This window comes from Papio anubis, chromosome 20, assembly GCF_008728515.1.
Source record: "Papio anubis isolate 15944 chromosome 20, Panubis1.0, whole genome shotgun sequence".
Taxonomy (NCBI): Eukaryota; Metazoa; Chordata; class Mammalia; order Primates; family Cercopithecidae; genus Papio; species Papio anubis.
This window is the reverse complement of record NC_044995.1, coordinates 1,284,812-1,301,216: the sequence shown is the minus strand read 5'-3', so window position 1 is coordinate 1,301,216 and position 16,405 is coordinate 1,284,812.

Sequence of the window (16,405 nt, the reverse complement as noted above, 5' to 3'; positions counted from 1 at the left end):
ACAAAAAGGCACTAATTCCAAAAGGCCCCGCCTTCCAAGTATCATGGCGAACCCCGTCTCTACTAAAAATACAAAAATTAGCTGAGCATGGTGGCCTTCACCTGTAATCCCGCTACTCAGGAGGCTGAGGGAAGGGAATCGCTTGAACCTGGGAGGCAGATGTTGCAGTGAGCCAAGATCATGCCATTGCACTCCAGCCTGGGTAACAAAAGCAAAACTCCATCTCAAAAAAAAAAAAAGAATAAATAAGTAAACAATCTGGATATGACTTCTTCAAAGGTCTGGCCTCAAAATATTTTTTGACCTTTAGCCAACTTCTCTCTCTCTCTCTCTCTTTCTCTCTCTCTCTCTATAACCAGCCTATATAAATATCAAGATTTCTTTGGGCTGGATGTTGTGGCTCTTGCCTGTAATCCCAGCACTTTGGGAGGTGGAAGTGGGAGGATGGCTTGAGCCTAGGAGTTTGAGACCAGCGTGACCAAAATAGTAAGACCCCACGTGTACTTCTTTTAACCAAATTTGTATTTTGTTAATAAAGAATATTTCTGGCCAGGTGTGTTGGCTCACGCCTGTAATCCTATCACTTTGAGAGGCCAAGGTGGGCATATCACCTGAGGTCAGGAGTTTGAGACCAGCCTGGCCAACATGGCAAAACCCTGTCTCTATTAAAAATACAAAAATTACCTGGGTGTGGTGGCAGGCGCCTGAAATCCCAGCTACTTGGGAGGCTGAGGCAGGAGAATCAGTTGAATCCGGGAGGCGGAGGTTGCAGTGAGCCGAGATCGCACCACTGCACTCCAGCCTGGGAAACAGAGTAAGACTCCATCTCAAAAAAAAAAAAAAAATTGTTTGGAAATTCTTCCCATCTCAAACCAAGTGAGAGAAAGTTCTAGAAAACTTGGCATATTTTCCCTGGAGTTTGGAGGACATGATGACAGCATTGTAGAGCTCCGATAATTTTTTTTTTTTTTTAAATGAAATCTCACTCTGTCGCCCAGGCTGGAGTGCAATGGCATGATTTTGGTTCACTGCAACCTCTGCCTCCTGGGTTCAAGTGATTCTTCTGCCTCAGCCTCCTGAGTAGCTGGGATTACAGTTGCCTGCCACCACGCCCGGCTAATTTTTTGTATTTTTAATAGAGATGGGGTTTCTTCATGTTGGTTAGGCAGGCCTGGAACTCCCGAAGTCAGGTGATCCGCCCGCCTCGGCCTCCCAAAGTGCTGGGATTGCAGGCATGAGCCACCGCACCCAGTCCTGCTTTTTTATTAAAAGGAAGCTGTCTCTGAAGTGTCAGACCAGTAAAGGGTCTTGTAAGTCTCCAAAGATTCAGAAATTGTGGTTGTGCTCCATGAACAAACCTTCAGTGAGAAGCCTTTTATTCAGATTGTCCATCTGTCATGGTAATTTGTTACCCTGGTCCTAAAGTTGTGATTGAAATTGAGTTTTTCCTTTAAGGCTGTACTGGGCATTTGTCACTTTCAGTTGCCCTGGCAACAGCACACCCTCCCTACACTGAATAATACTGATGGTATAAAAAAACACGTGCGACTGGGTGCGGTGGCTCATGAGTGGACATGGTGAAACCCTGTCTCTACCAGAAATACAAGAAATTAGCCTGGTGTGGTGGCACGTGCCTGCAGTCCCAGCTACTTGGGAGGCTGAGGCAGGAGAATTGCTTGAACCCGGGAGGCAGAGGCTGCAGTGAGCCGAGATGGCGCCACTGCACTCCATCCTGGACAACAGAGCAAGACTCTGTGTCAAAAAAACCCAAAAAACAAAAAAACATGCAAATAAAGTAAAAAGTGATAGGTGGGAAGGCTACCTGTCAGCTGTTGAGCTCTACTATGGGAGAAGGTCTGGGGAAGAATTGGGAGGGGCCATGAAGGATGAGGCCGGGAGTGTTATATGTGTTATGCATAGTAGCAGGTATTGGTTATCATGAGATAAGCTGCTGTAACAAATAGACCCCCCCAAGCCAACAGTGGCTTAAAGAAGAGTGTTTATGGCTGGGCAAGGTGGTTGATGCCTGTAATCCCAGCACTTTGGAAGGCCGAGGTGGGAGGATATTGTGAGTCCAGTAATTTGAAACCAGCCTAGGCAACATAGCAAGACCCTATCTCTATAAGAGAAAAAGTTTTAAAAAATTAGATGGGCTCAGTGGTGTGTGTCTGCAGTCTCAATGTCGGGGCTTAGGCTGGGAGGGTTCTTGACATTACCCATGTAAGAATTCAAGGGTGAGCCAGTGGTGTTATTTTTTTTTTTCTTTTCTTTTCTTTTTTTTTTGTTTTTGAGATGGAGTCTCGCTCTGTCGCCCGGGCTGGAGTGCAGTGGCGCGATTTCGACTCACTGTAAGCTCCGCCTCCTAGGTTCACGCCATTCTCTTGCCTCAGCCTCCCGAGTAGCTGGGACTACAGGTGCCCGCCGCCACACCTGGCTAATTTTTTGTATTTTTAGTAGAGAAGGGGTTTCACCATGTTAGTCAGGATGGTCTCGATCTCCTGACCTTGTGATCCACCCGCCTCGACCGCCCAAAGTGCTGGGATTACAGGCGTGAGCCACTGCGCCTGGCCTTCTTTTTTCTTTTTTGAGACAGAGTCTTGCTCTGTCACCCAGGCTGGAGTGCAGTGGCGTGATCTCTGCTCACTGCATCTTCCACTTCCCGGGTTCAAGTGATTCTTGTGCCTCAGCCTCCCAAGTAGCTGGGATTACAGGCATGTGCCACCATGTCTGGCTAGTGTTTTGTAGAGGTGGAGTTTTACCATATTGCTGGCTGGTCTTGAATTCCTGGCTTCAAGTGATCCACCCACCTTGGGCTCCCAAGGTGCTGGGATTACAGGTGTGAGCCACTGTGTCTGGCTCAGTGGTGTTACATAGCAACTTTTACTGAAGCCTCAGTGCACAGCCACAATAGAGGGACTGCCCCTTGCAGAGCGGGGCTACTCCGTAGGCAGTGTGCCCAGAGGAGCAGCTCAGAGGCAGCACTGCTGTCATATTTATACCCACTTTTAATTATATGCAAATCAAGGGGCAGTTTATGCAAACATTTAGGAGGAGGGTGGTAACTTCCAGTCACCAGGTCATTGCCATGGAAAGCTGTGCTAACTTCTGAGTGTTGCCATGGCAATGGTAAACTGATATGGCACACTGGTGGGCGTGTCTTATGGAAAGCTGCTTCTGCCCTAGACCTGTTTCAGCCAGTCGTCAGTTTGGTCCCGTGTACAAGCCCCGCCTCCTACCTCAGTAGGATAAGGCACTGGGCAGAATAGCAGGACTCCCATTCCAGGCCCCAGCTGCTGGAGGACGTTTCAAACACACCGTGATGGGGAAGGGAAGATGCTGTGTTGAAGGTAAGGACCCAGTCCTGGCAGGTTCATCACCTGCTGACTAAAGAGCCCTTGGGCCCTGAATAATCGGCAGCAGTGGCCAGGCCAGGTGGTACACGCTGTGGGCCTTGGGTGAGACTCAAACGTGATGGCTTCAGGTGGAACCTGGCACATTCCCAGCTGTGGTGGCTACATGGGAGAGACTCCTGCTTGAGAAAGCAGAGAAAAGCAGAGAGGCCAGGCGCGGTGGCTCACGCCTGTAATCCCAGCACTTTGGGATCAAGTGGATCACCTGAGGTCAGGAGTTTGAGACCAGCCTGGCCAACACGGTGAAATCCTGTCTCCATTAAAAATACAAAAATTAGCCGGGCGTGGTAGGGGTGGGAGGGCGCCTGTAATTCCAGCTACTCGGGAGGCTGAGGCAGGAGAATCGCTTGAACCTGGGAGGCAGAGGCTGCAATGAGTCCAGTTCAAGCCATTGCACTCCAGCCTGGATGACAGAGTAAGACTCTGTCTCAAAAAAAAAAAAAAAAAAAAAGGAAAAAGAAAAGAAAAGGGAAGGCTGGGTGTGGTGGCTCATGACTGTAATCCCAGCACTTTGGGAGGCTGAGGCGGGTGGATCATCTGAGGTCAGGAGTTCAAGACCAGCCTGGCCAACATGGCAAAACCCCGTCTCTACTAAAAATATAAAAATTAGCCAGGTGTGGTGGCGGGTGCCTGTAATCCCAGCTACTCGGGAGGCTGAGGCAGGAGAATCTCTTGAATCTGGGAGGTGGAGGTTGCATTGAGCTGAGATTGTGCCACTGCTCTCCAGCCAGGGCAACAGAGCGAGACAACGTCTAAAAAAAAAAAAAAAAAAAAAAAAAAGGCTGTGCAGTGGCTCATGCCTGTAATCCCAGCGCTTTGAGAGGCCGAGGTGGGCAGATCATGAGGTCAGGAGATCGAGAGCATCCTGGCTAACACGGTGAAACCCCATCTCTACTAAAAATACAAAAAATTAGCTGGACACGGTGGTGGGCGCCTGTAGTCCCAGCTACTTGGGAGGCTGAGGCAGGAGAATGGTGTGAACCTGGGAGGTGGAACTTGCAGTGAGCTGAGATCACACCACTGCACTCCAGCCTGGGTGACAGAGCGAGACTCTGTCTCAAAAAAAAGGTAAATGTGATTCCGTCTCGCAGCTTAGCTGTCAGCCTGGCCGCAGTGGGGTAGAGCCCCAAGTACACTCTTGAGGTCCCCAGTTGCAGGCCGTGGCTCTTGGACAGCATTTCTGGACCTGCCCTGGACCAGAGGGGAGTCCACTGCCTTGAAGAGAGCCTGGAGTGAACATAGGCGGTTGCCAAGCCGTGGGTACAGCGGGCCTTGGGTGAGACCCGGTGCCGTGCTGGCTTCAGGTCTGACCCAGTGCAGTCCTAGAGGTGGTGGCCACAGAGGAGCTTGTGTCACTCCTCCCCTAACTCCAGGCATCTCAGCACAGAGAGACTCTGGGAAAAAGTAAGGGAAGAGAACAAGAGTCTCTGACTAGTAATCCAGAGAATTATTATTATTCTCTTATGAGACAGAGTCTTGCTCTGACGCCCAGGCTGGAGTGCAGTCGCGTGATCTCGGCTCACTGCAACATCTGCCTCCCAGACTCAAGTGATTCTTGTGCCTCAGCCTCCCGAGTAGCTGGGATTACAGGCGCCCACCACAATGCCTGGCTAATTTTTTGTAGTTTTAGTAGAGATGGGGTTTCACTATGTTGGCCAGGCTGGTCTCAAACTCCTGACCTCAGGTGATCCACCCGTCTCGGCCTCCCAGAGCACTGGGATTACAGGCGTGAGCCACTATGCCTGGCCTACTTAAAAGTTACGTATCTTAACTTTTTCCTTAGTTTCCCTCTCTCTGTCCCTTACAGATGCTTCTGGAATAGTATTCTCATCTTGTCTACTCTTTTTTTTTGAGACAAGGTCTCACTCTGTCACTCAGGCTGAAGTGCAGTGATGTGAACATAGCTCACTGCAGCCTCGACCTCCTGGGCTCAAACAATCTTCCCACCTCAGCCTCCCCAGTAGTTGGTACTACAGGTACCAACTACTGTGTGATGTGCACCACCACATCCAGCTAATTTTTTGATTTTTTATAGAGATGGGCTTTCGCCATGTTGCCCAGGCTAATTTTGAGCTCTTGGGCTCAAGCGATCCTCCCGTCTCAGCCTCCTAAAGTGCTGGAATTACAGGCATGAGCCACCAAACCTGGCCTAATTTATTCATTTTTAAAGCTCTGTCTATTCTGCCATCTGATACACCATCCAACACATAATTATTTCAATAATTGAGTTTTTCATATCCCTCATCTCCAGTTAGGTTCTGCTTCATAACCTCCTCTTCTCGCTTCAACTTGCCATTATCCTCCGTAATTTCTCTGAGGATATTTGTTATGCATAGTTTACATGCCTTATTAGCTCTACTTCATTGGGGATAGTTTCTTTCAAGCCCAACTGAGATATTTGGGCCTCCTGGGTGTGCTGGCAATTATATGCTTCAGAAAAGGGAACAATTCACTGCTTCTTAAAACTATGATAGTTTATGGCCAGGCGCGGTGGCTCACGCCTGTAATCCCAACACTTAGGAAGGCCAAGGCGGGCAGATTGCTTGAGCCCAGGAGTTTAAGACCAGCCTGAGCAGCATGGTGAAATCTTGTCTCTACTACCACCACCACCACCACCACCAACAGCAACCAAACAAACTCACAGAAAAATCCAAAAAACAAAACTGATAATTTTGAGGGTTTTTTTTTTTTTTGAGCATTAATTTAGAAGTAGAGAAACCAATTTCTTTTCTTTTCTTTTTTTTTTCTTGAGACAGGGTCTAGCTCTGTCACTCAGTCTGGAGTACAGTGGTGCAATCTCGGCTCACTGCAACCTCTGGCTCCTGGGTTCAGGCAATTCTTCTGTCTCAGTCTCCTGAGTAGCTGGGACTACAGCCTTATGCCACCACGCCCGGCTAATTTTTGTATTTTTAGTAGAGACGGGGTTTCACCATGTTGCGCAGGGTGGTCTCGAACTGCTGTCCTCAAGTGATCTGCCCGCCTTGGTCTCCCAAAGTGCTGGGATTACAGGTATGAGCCACCGCGCCTGGCCCTCTCCTTTCTGTTTTCTCTGGCACCATGGAACCTACTTGGACCCCAGGTGCACCCTGAAAGTGTGGGGATGTGTAATGTCTTCCTTTGTAACGCCCCTGGGCAGCTCTGCCCTGAAGGCCTGGTGAGTTTGCTGCATCAACGCCCCAGCCACCTCCTCCTTCATTTTTATTTTCTTTATTTTTAAATTGCCTTTATAATAATGGCAAAAGCTGGCCGGATGCGGTGGCTCATGCCTGTAATCCCAGCACTTTGGGAGGCCAGGGCAGGTGGATCACCTGAGGTCAGGAGTTTGAGATCAGCCTGGCCACCATGGTGAAAACCCATCTCTACTAAAAATACAAAAAATTAGCCGGGCATGGTGGCTCAGGGCTGAATCCCAGCTACTCGGGAGGCTGAGGCAGGAGAATCGCTTGAACCTGGGAGGCGGAAGTTGCAGTGAGCCCAGCTTGTGCCACTGCACTCCAGCCTGGGCAACAAGAGCGAAACTTCATCTCAAAAAAAAAAAAAAAAAAAAAAGGCAAAAGCTTTTCATTTTGATGAAGTCCAATTGGCCAGCCTACATTCAAAAAATAATTTAAATTCTATTTTTTGTTTTTTAGAGACGTGGTCTCACTCTGTAACCCAGGCTGTAGTGCAGTGGTGTGATCATAGCTTACTGCAGCCTCGATCTCCTGAGCTCAAGAGATCCTCCTCCTTTTTTTTTTTTTTTTTTGAGACGGAGTCTCGCTCTGTCACCAGGCTGGAGTGCAGTGGCGTGATCTTGGCTCATAGCAACCTCTGACTCCTGGGTTCAAGCGATTTTCTTGCCTCAGCCTCTCGAGTAGCTGGGACTACAGGCGTGCACCACTATGCCCAGCTAATTTTTGTATTTTTAGTAGAGACGGGGTTTCACCACGTTGGCCAGGATGGTCTTGATCTCCTGACCTTGTGATCCTCCTGCCTCGGCCTCCCAAAGTGTTCGGATTACAGGCGTGAGCCACCGCCCTGGCCTTTTTTTTTTTTTTAAGAGTGCAGTGGTGAGATCTTGGCTCATTGCAGCCTCCATCTCCCAGGTTCAAGCAATCCCCTTCCTGAACCTTCTGAGTAGCTGGGATTACAGGTGTGTACCACCAGGCTCAGCTAATTTCTTTGTATTAGTAGTAGAGACCAGGTTTCACGGTTTTGCCAGGTTAGTCTTGAACTCCTGACCTCAAGGGATCTGCCTGCCTCGGCTTCCAAAAGTGCTGGGATTACAGGTGTGAACCATTGTGCCCAGCCCACGATCCTTCTTCCTCAGCCTTCCGAATAGCTGGAACTACAGGCACAAGCCCAGTGTCTGGCTAGTTAATAACAAAAAAAATTTTTTTTGAGAGATGGGGTCTCGCTATGTTGCCCAGACTCATCTTGAACTCCTGGCCTCAGGCATTCCTCCCCCGTCTTGGCCTCCCAAAGTGCTGGGATCACAGGCTTGAGCCACCGCGCTGGCCCGCTCCTCATCCTTCAGTGGGAAGATTCTGAGGTGTTTTCTGGTTGGTTTCTCAGAGGATCCCCAGCTGTGACCCGCTGAGCAGCAGGCACTTATTGGCTTTTCTCTCATTGCTTGCTTTCTTTTTTTTTTTTTTTGAGACCATGTTGGTCAGGCTGTTCTCAAGCTCCTGGCCTCAGGTGATCTGCCTGCCTTGGCCTCCCAAAGTGCTAGGATTACAGGTGTGAGCCACCACGCCAGGCCTTGTTTCTGGCTTGGTTCTCTCTAACTCACTCCTGCTTCCTGGGATCACCTCCCAAATAAATTGCCATCACCCAAGTCATTGTCTCAGAATCTGCTTTTGTGGAACCCAAGCAAATCTGCCACTCTTCTGTAGATGATGATGTATTTTCATATGTAACTTTTTCCCCACAAGACCTAACTTCTTGGAGGGCATATTAAAATGGAGAAAATTGCCAGGTGCAATGGCTCATGACTGTAATCTTAGCACTTTGGGAGGCTAAGGCAGGCGGGTCACTTGAGGTCAGGAGTTCTAGACCACCCTGGGCAACATGGCGAAACCCCATCTCTACTAAAAATACAAAAATTAGCTGGGCATGGTGGCGCATGCCTGTAAACCCAGCTATTCAGGAGGCTGAGGCAGGAGAATCTCTTGAACCCGGGAGGCAGAGGCTGCAGTGAGCTGAGATTGTGCCACTGCACTCCAGCCTGGGTGACAGAGTGAGACTCCGTCTTAAGAAAAAAAAAAAAAAAAAAAAGAGAATAATACAAATTGCTTATTTCCAAGAAAACATCTCTGCCATGGTTTCAGATTTTCAGCTGATTACAAATTCATGCACCGACGATCAAATCCAACAAGAGAGATAGACCCCCTGCTATAAAGGAAGAGGGCTGGCTGGATGCAGTGGCTTATGACTGCAATCCCAGTGCTTTGGGAGGCTGAGGCAGGAGGATCGCTGAGGCCAGCAGTTCAAGCCCAGCTTGGGCAATATAGCGAGACCACCCCCCCATCTCTCCAATAATAAAAAAAAATTAGCCGGGCATGGTGGCGCGTGCCTGTAGTCCCATCTACTCGGTAGGCTGAAGTGGGAGGATTGCTCCAGGACAGAAGTTCGATCCTGCAGTTAGCTGAAATTGCGCCGCTGCACTCCAGCCAGGGCGGTAGAGCCAAACCGTGTCTCAATAAAATCTCCACAAGGGGGCGCCATCTACATGGTGAGAGCAGGAAGGGAACCGGCCAGTGTCTCTGGGTGACGTACTCATTCAGCGCGTCTTATACCTTAAAGGTGACCAGGAATCACCTGGGGGTCTTGTTAAAATGCGGATTCTAATTCAGCGGGGCTGGAGCAGGACCTCAGCTCTTGCATTTCCTTCCCTCCCTCCCTTCCTTCCCTCCTTCCTTCCTTCTTTCCTTCCTTCCTTCCTTCCTTCCTTCCTTCCTTCCTTCCTTCCTTCTTCCTTCCTTCCTCTCTCTCTCTCTCTCTCTCTCTCTCTCTCCCTCTTTCTTTCTTTCTTTTTTTTTTTTTTTTGACCAAGTCTCACTCTGTCACCCAGGCTGGAGTGCAATGGTGTGATCTCAGTTTACTGCAACTTTCACCTCCTGGGTTCAAGCAATTCTCCTTTCTCAGCCTCCGGAGTAGATGGGATCACAGGCGCCCACCACCACACCCAGCTGATTTTTTGTATTTTTCGTAGAGACAGGGTTTCACCACGTTGGTCAGGCTGGTCTCGAACTCCTGGCCTCAGGCAGTCTACCTGCCTCGGCCTCCCAAAGTGCTGGATTACAGGCGTTAGCCACCGTGCCCCGCCAAGATCTTGCATTTCTAACATGTCCAGGAAGCTTGATGCTGCGGATCAGAGAAACACACTTTGGTAGTGAGGGGGCTGTGGCCTTAAAGTTGGGTAACTGAAGGGGACTCCCCACTGGGACCCATTTTCCCTGTTCCTCAACCCAGCTCAGGTTAGCATCTGCATTATTTTATTTATTTTATTTTTTTTGAGACAGGGTCTCACTCTGTCGCCCAGGCTGCAGTGCAGTGGTGCAATCTCTGCTCACTGTAGCCTCCACCTCCCGGGTTCAAGAGATTCTCCTGCCTTAACCTCCCAAGTAGGTGGGATTACAGGCACCCGCCATCACGCCCAGCTAATTTTTGTATTTTTAGTTTCACCATGTTGGCCAGGCTGGTCTCGAACGCCTGACCTCAAGTGATCCGCCCACTTCAGCCTCCCAAAGTGTTGGGAGTACAAGCATGTGCCACCACATCTGGCTAATTTTTTTTTTTTTTTTTTTTTTTGAGGCGAAGTCTAGCTCTGTTGCCCAGGCTGGAGTGCAGTGGCGCGATCTCGGCTCACTGCAAGCTCCACCTCCCGGGTTCACGCCATTCTCCTGCCTCAGTCTCCTGAGTAGCTGGGATTCCACCACCATGCCCGGCTAATTTTTTTGTATTTTTAATAGAGACAGGGTTTCACTGTATTAGCCGGGATAGTCTCGATCTCCTGACCTCGTGATCCGCCTGCCTTGGCCTCCCAAAGTGCTGGGATTACAGGTGTGAGCCACTGCACCTGGCCAATTTTTATATTTTTAATCGAGACAGGGTTTCACCATGTTGGCCAGGCTGGTCAAGGCCTCAAGCAATCCTCCCACCTCAAGGCCTCAAGCAATCCTCCCACCTCGGCCTTCAAAGTCCTGAGATTATAGGTGTGTGTCCCTGCATCTGATTCTAACTCTATTTTTGTACCCATTAACCCATTTCTTTTTATGTCTCCCTCCCACCTTCCCTTCTCAGCCTCAGGTAACCAACATTCGACTAGAATTGCACTCTTAAACACTTACAACTTTAGAATTAGAGACTTCTAGAATTTTCTTTTTTTCGAGATGGAGTCTCGCTCTGTCATCCAGGCTGGAGTGCAGTGGCGCGATCTCGGCTCACTGCAAGCTCCGCCTCCCAGGTTCATGCCATTCTCCTACCTCAGCCTCCCAAGTAGCTAGGACTACAGGCGCCTGCCACTACATCCGGCTAATTTTTTTGTATTTTTAGTAGAGATGGGGTTTCACCGTGTTAGCCAGGATGGTCTTGATCTCCTGACCTCGTGATCCGCCTACCTCGGCCTCCCAAAGTGCTGGGATTACAAGGCGTGAGCCACCATGCCCAGCCTTAGAATTTTCTTTTTTTTTTTTTTTTGAGACGGAGTCTGGCTCTGTTGCCCAGGCTGGAGTGCAGTGGCCGGATCTCAGCTCACTGCAAGCCCCGCCTCCCGGGTTCACGCCATTCTCCTGCCTCAGCCTCCCGAGTAGCTGGGACTACAGGCGCCCGCCACCTCGCCCGGCTAATTTTTTTTGTATTTTAGTAGAGACGGGGTTTCACCGTGTTAGCCAGGATGGTCTCGATCTCCCGACCTCGTGATCCGCCCGTCTCGGCCTCCCAAAGTGCTGGGATTACAGGCTTGAGCCACCGCGCCCGGCCAGAATTTTCAATGTAATAATAATACCAGCTTCCATTCTGTATCTTTTTTTTTAGTTGTTTTATTTATTTATTTTTTTTTTGAGACGGAGTCTCGCTCTGTCGCCCAGGCTGGAGTGCAGTGGCCGGATCTCAGCTCACTGCAAGCTCCGCCTCCCGGGTTTACGCCATTCTCCTTTCTCAGCCTCCCGAGTAGCTGGGACTACAGGCGCCCGCCACCTTGCCCGGCTAGTTTTTTGTATTTTTTAGTAGAGGCGGGGTTTCACCGGGTTAGCCAGGATGGTCTCGATCTCCTGACCTCGTGATCCGCCCGTCTCGGCCTTCCAAAGTGCTGGGATTACAGGCTTGAGCCACCGCGCCCGGCCATTTTTAGTTGTTTTAGAGACACGGTCTTACTCTGTTGCCCAGGCTGAAGTGCAGTGGCACAATCACAGCTCACTGTAGCCGGGTGGATAACTCCTGGGTTCAAGTGATTCTTCCACCTCGGCCTCCTGAGTAGCTGGGACTACAGGTGTGTGCTACGGTGCCTGGCTAATTAAAAACAATTTTTTTTTTTAGAGATAGGGTCATGCTATGTTGGCCCAACTGGTCTCGAACTCCTGGGCTCAGTAATCCTCCCACCTCAGCCTCCCAAAGTGCTGGGATTACAGGCATGAGCTACCATGCCTGGCCTCCATTATGCATTCTGTGAGCTTGCATCTCTTATCTCCACCTGCTTTGGTGGTTATGAAGGCTTAGAAGAGCCCCTCGTCCTAAGCAATCACTATTATTATTACTATTATTTTAAAATTATTATTATTATTTTTGGATGGAGTTTCACTTTGTTCGCTCAGGCTGGAGTGCAATGGCAAGATCTCAGCTCATTGCAACCTCCTGGGCTCAAGTGATTCTCCTGTCTCAGCCTCCCCAGTAGCTGGGATTACAGGCGCGCGACACTGTGCCTGGCTAATTTGTGTATTTTTTTTATTTATTTTTTTTGAGACACAGTCTTGCTCTGTCGCCCAGGCTGGAGTGCACTGGTGCGATCTTGGTTCACTGCAACCTCCGCCTCCCAGGTTCAAGCGATTCTCCTGCCTCAGCCTCCCGAGTAGCTGGGATTACAGGCGCCCACCGCCACATCAGGCTAATTTTTGTATTTTCAGTAGAGATGGGGTTTTACCATGTTGGCCAGGCTGGTCTTGAACTCCTGACCTCCTGATCTGCCCGCCTCGCCTCCCAAAGTGCTGGGATTACAGGCGTGAGCCACCGCGCCCGGCCACCCAGCCCTGTTTTTATTATTATTGCTGGTGCTGATGTTTTCTGCCCGCCTTTGAGACGCCCTCAGTGTGGCGCACCTCCAGCTTCCTCCTGCCTGTGTCCCTCCACTGGTGCTTATTGCGGCCTCTGGGCCTTACTCAGAACCCCCTGGTGCTAGAGTTTCTGGTAAGTTGGTCAGGCCAGGGTCGGATAACTGCATGGGCACAAGCATTGCCCATGATGGACCCACCACATCCTGCCTCAAAAGCCACTCTGGTTACAGGTAAGGAACCTGCATGCCAGGGGAGGGGAGGGTGGTGAGTGGTGGTCAACCAGCCCAGTTTGGCTGGTTCTGGGCTTCCTATGGCCGCTGGCAGGCTGGTGGCTGGGCACAACTGCTTCTCCTTGGGATGTGGTAACTGCAGCTGCCTGCTCAGTCCATCCCTCCTGATGGGGACTGGCATTGCCTGGTGCGATGGGTTTGTGAATGCAAAATAACATGCTCCATGTGCCCTTCGGCCATGATTCTTTTCTTTCTCTCTCTTTCTTTTCTTTCCTTCCTTCCTTCCTTCCTTTTTTCTTTTTTTTCTTTCTTTCTCTCTTTCTTTCCTTCCTTCCTTCCTTCCTTCCTTCCTTTCTTTCTTTCTCTCTCTTTTTCTTTTTTCTTTCTTTCTTTCTTTTCTTTTTCTTTCTTTCTCTTTCCTTCTTTCTTTCTTTCCTTCTTTCTTTTTCCTTCCTTCCTTCCTCCCTTCTTCCCTCCCTCCCTCTGTCTCTCTCTATTTCTTTCTCCTTCCTTCCTTCCTTCTTCCCTCCCTCCCTCCCTCCCTCTCTGTCTCTCTTTCTATTTCTTTCTCCCTTCCTTCCTTCCTTCCTTCCTTCCTTCCTTCCTTCCTTCCTTCCTTCCTTCCTTCCTTCCTTCCTTCCCTCCCTCCCTCCCTCCCTCCCTCCCTCCTTCCTTCCTTTTCGTCTTGCCTTTTCTGTTTCCTTTTCTTTTTTTTTTTTTTGGATACAAAGTTTCGCTCTTGTTGCCCAGGCTGGAGTGCAGTGGTGCGATCTCAGCTCACTGCAACCTCTGCCTTCCGGGTTCAAGCGATTATCCTGCCTCAGCCTCCCGAGTACCTGGGATTACAGGCACGTGCCACCAGGCCCAACTAATTTTGTATATTTAGTAAAGACGGTTTCTCCATGGTGGTCAGGCTGGTTGTGAACTCCCAACCTTAGGTGTTCCTCCCGCCTCAGCCTTCCAAAGTGCTGGGATTACAGGCGTCAGCCACCGTGCCTGGTCTCTTTTCTTTTCTTTCTTTCTTTTTTTTTTTGATGGAGTCTCACTCTGTCACCCAGAGTGGAGCGCATTGGCACGATCATGGCTCACTGCAGCCTCCGCCACCCAGATTCAACCAATCCTCCTGCCTCAGCCTTCTGAGTAGCTGGGATTACAGGCACATGCGCCACCACCACATCCGGTTAATTTTTGTATTTTTAGTAGAGATGGGGTTTCACCGTGTTGGCCAGGCTAGTCTCAAACTCCTGGCCTCAAGTGATCCACCCGCCTAGGCCTCCGAAAGTGCTGGAATTACAGGCGTGAGCCACTGCACCCGGCTTAAAAAAAGGACTTCTATTGATATGTAAAAATACAGCAGAAGAGTTCACCAATAATAAGTTTAAAGAATGTTTACAGCTGAATATCCCTGTGTAACCAACACTCCGATCAAGAAAAAGACTTTTTCTAGCATCCAGAGCCCCCCTTCCAGTTTTTACCCCTCAAAAATTATTTCTTTCCTGGCTTATAACATTGAAGTCTCGTTTTGTGTGTTTTTGAATTTTTTCTTTTTTTTCCGAGTTGGAATCTTGCTCTGTTGCCCATGTTGGAATGAAATGGCGCGATCTTGGCTCACCGCAACCTTCGCCTCCTGGGTTCAAGCAATACTCGTGGCTCAGCCTCCCAAGCAGCTGGGATTACAGATGCCCGCCACCATGCCCGACTAATTTTTGTATTTTTAGTAGAGACGGGTTTCACCATGTTGGCCAGGCTGCTTTGGAACTCCTGACCTCAGGTGATCTGCCCACCTCAGCCTCCCAAAGTGCTGGGATTACAGACGTGAGCAGCCATTCCTGGCCTTATCGACATCTTTTACAATCTATTTTTTTGGTACTAAGTCTTTGAAATCCAGTGTGTGTGTCATTTTCACGGCCCATGTTAATATGGACTCACTGTATTTCAAGCACTCACTGGTCAGATGTGGCTGGTGGCTGCCATAATGGGCATTGCTGGTCTGGATCTTGAAGAGGATGAAGAGACACCAGCACAAAAGTTACCAACACAGGCCGGGCGCGGTGGCTCACGCCTGTAATCCCAGCACTTTGGGAGGCCGAGGTGGGCAGGTCATCTGAGGCCGGGAGTTTGAGACCAGCCTGACCTGACCAACATGGAGAAACCCCGTCTCTACTAAAAATACAAAATTAAACTAGCGTGGTGGCACATGCCTGTAATCCTAGCTACTCGGGAGGCTGAGGCAGGAGAATAGCTTGAACCCAGGAGGCGGAGGTTGCTGTGAGCTGAGATTGCGCCATTGCACTCCAGCCTGGGCAACAAGAGCGACACTCCGTCTCAAAAAAAAAAAAAGGTTGCCAACATAAAAAATGGTGCGTACACACTCTGTCCTGCAATCTCATTTCTAGAGAGTCATCTATAAATACTTGTACATGCATATGAGAATATATGTACAAAGGTGCTCACTATGTTATAACCCAAAATATTGGAAACCACCTAAAATTTCACCATTAGGGAGGTGATTGAGTAAGCAAATTTGAAACTAACAACAGATTTCTTCTTTTTTTTTTTTTTTTTTTTTTTGAGACGGAGTCTCACTCTATCGCCCAAGCTGGAGTGCAATGGCGCGGTCTCGGCTCACTGCAACCCCCGCCTCCCGGCTTCACAAGATTTTCCTGCCTCAGCCTCCCAAGTAGCTGGGATTACAGGCACCTGCCACTACTCCTGGCTTATTTGTATTTTTAGTAGAGATGGGGTTTCTTTCTTTTTTTTTTTTTTAAATTCAAAACCTTGCTAAATTCATTTTTTTCTTTTTTATTATACTTTAAGTTCTAGGGGTACATGTGCACAACGTGCAGGTTTGTTACATATGTATACATGTGCCACATTGGTGTGCTGCCCCCATTAACTCATTGTGTACTTTAGGTATATCTCCTAATGCTATCCCATCCCGCTGAGACGGTGTTTCACCATGTTGGCCAGGCTGGTCTCGAAGTGCTGACCTCGTGGTCTGCCTGCCTCGGCCTCCCAAAGTGCTGGGATTACAGGCATGAGCCACCATGTCCGGCCTTCTTCTTTTCTTTTTTGAGACTGGGTCTCTCTCTGTCTCTCTATGATCACCAGCCTGGGTGATCATAGACAGTGGTGTGAGCATAGGTCACTGCAGCCTCAATCTCCCAGGCTCAGGTGATCCTCCCACCTCAGCCTCCAGAGTAGCTGGCACCACAAGTGTGCACCACTACACCTGGCTAATTTTTGTATTTTTTGTAGAGATGGGGTTTCTTCATGTTGCCCAGGCTGGTCTTGAACTCCTGGCCTCAAGCAATCCTCCCTCCTTGGCCTCCCAAAGTGCTGGGATTACAGGCATGATCCACCACACCCAGCTAAAGGATTTCTTATGCTGTTAAAACAGAACAAAGTATTTTAAAATTTATTTACAAAAACATTATTGACACCAGGTGCAGTGGCTCTTGCCTGCAATCCCAGCACTTTGAGAGGCTGAGGTGAGAGGATTACTTGAGCCCAGGAG